This window comes from Rhinolophus ferrumequinum, chromosome 25 (genome assembly GCF_004115265.2).
Source record: "Rhinolophus ferrumequinum isolate MPI-CBG mRhiFer1 chromosome 25, mRhiFer1_v1.p, whole genome shotgun sequence".
Lineage (NCBI taxonomy): Eukaryota > Metazoa > Chordata > Mammalia > Chiroptera > Rhinolophidae > Rhinolophus > Rhinolophus ferrumequinum.
In genome coordinates this window covers 16,615,434-16,617,417 of record NC_046308.1, presented here as the reverse complement: position 1 = coordinate 16,617,417, position 1,984 = coordinate 16,615,434, and the positions used below count along the sequence as shown (strand labels likewise).

At 48.4% G+C, this 1,984-nt stretch overlaps 1 pseudogene; it reads right to left on the bottom strand.

Annotated features, from left to right (window-relative positions):
- Nucleotides 1-1,355: 1,355 nt before the first annotated feature.
- Nucleotides 1,356-1,762, bottom strand: LOC117017812 (40S ribosomal protein S17-like; annotated as a pseudogene).
- Nucleotides 1,763-1,984: the final 222 nt, after the last annotated feature.

Sequence of the window (1,984 nt, the reverse complement as noted above, 5' to 3'; positions counted from 1 at the left end):
TTCTGCTGAGTGAGAGAAACAAGACACAAAAGAGTATTTCCTGCATGATTCCATTTACAAGTTCTAGACTAGAAAAAAGTAACCTACAGTAATAGAAACCAGGTGAGGGTTTGCTTCTGGGGACGGGGGATAGCCTGGGAAGAGGCACAAGGAAATTTTCTGGGGTGATGGACATGCTCTCTCTTGATAGGGGTGTAGGTTACACAAGGGCATACTTTTATCAAATTGACCTAAATGTAAACTTAAGATTGAGCATTTCACGGACTGTAAAAGACATCTTCGTTTTTTTAAATGTAAAAACAAATAAAATTCACTTACTCTGGGCAGTCTTCTCTATCTTCTCCAGATTACATCAGGGGTTTATCTTAAACTGGAAGCTCTCAGAAGCAGACCCAGAGTGAATATTTGCACTACAGGTGGTCAATTTGGTAGGAGAGAAGGGAAGTATGACGAGGCAGGGAGGAGATCCGAGATGGCGGAGTAGATAAACACCGTGTCTGCTCCCTTCAGTGAACAAATTAAAATCACAACTAAATTATAGAACAACCAACCTGGAGAACCACCTTAAGTCTGGCTGAACAGAAGTTTTATAACTAAAGATATAAAGAAAAAACCACGTCAAGACTGGTAGGAGGGGTGGAGATGCGGAACTGGCTAACCCCAAACTTCCGTGTGGTGGATGAAAATTGGGAGGGATATCCTGGGAGGTTCCCCTCAGAGAAGCAAGAAACCCCAGCCCCAGGCTGGCCTCCCCAGCCCAGTGCTGGTGCTGGGAAGAAGAGTCCCCACAATATCTGGCTGTGAAAAACAGTGGGGATTCCGACCATCCTGGCGGAAAAGAAAGCAGCAGGAAACTCAGGCATCCTCTTAAAGGCCCAGGGCACAGTCTCTCTCACTCCCAGGCACTCACTGTGGGCTCCAGCAGAGGGACAGTAACTCAGGGGGTGAGAGAGACATATGAGGGGTACAGACTGAGTTGTGTTGTTTCATGTTGAGGGCTGGAGGACAGTAGCCATTTCTCTGTGTGGGGGTCCTTCTCCCGTGCAGCCGGCAGGCAGGCGCCATCTATGTTGAGCCCTCCCCCTACACTCACACCAAATCTGAATCTGATTGGTCTGATGAGCTCTGCAGGTCCGCCCCACTGACTCACTGTGCCCTACCCCACCCAACTGCCCCGAGGCCCTTTCTCCACAAGCAGCTAGCCCCACCTGCATTTCACTCTTTGTCAGAAAACTATCAGAGTCTGACAGACCCCAGGCAGGGGACGACTGGCCTCAGTGTGCTCTGACACTTTTTGTTGGTTTTTTTTTGGTTGTCCATGTTTTATTGAAACTATGACAGCACAGCAAGAAGATTCAAACGGCTCCACGAGGTGTTTTGAAATTCATCCCAACTGTAGGCTGAGTGACCTGCACGTAGGACAGACTGCCAAAGTCCAAGAGCTTCAGCATTTCTTTAGTGTCCAGATCAACTTCAATGATCTCCTGACCCAGGGCTGAGACCTCAGGAACATAATTCTCTCTCCTTTCTCTCTCCTCTTCCTGCAGCTTGATGGAGATACCTCTTACAGGACCTCTCTGAATCCACTTCATCAGATGTGTGACATAGCCTGCTGTTTTGTTGTAGAGCTTCTTCCTTGGAATAATGGCGATCTCCTCGCACACGTGCTTGTTGGTGTGGAAGTCATTGCCCAGGTGCATGTATACTTCTCGATGATGACCTGGGCCACCTTCTTCATGGTCTTAGTGCAAATGCAGCCCATCTTGGCAGGTCCCTGGTGAAAGAGCTGACACTTTTGCTGAGTAGCTTCAGGCTCTGCACTGGCACCAAACTAGAATTTACATGAACCTGGTGACCACAACTAACTCTTCCCACTGTAGTGACTCTCTGAGACGCTGCCTCACCCAGCTTGTGTACCACATGAGGCTTTATTAGTGGCTGAACTTTAAGGAAGCTGGAAGGTGGCAGCAGGCCTTGGGGTGTT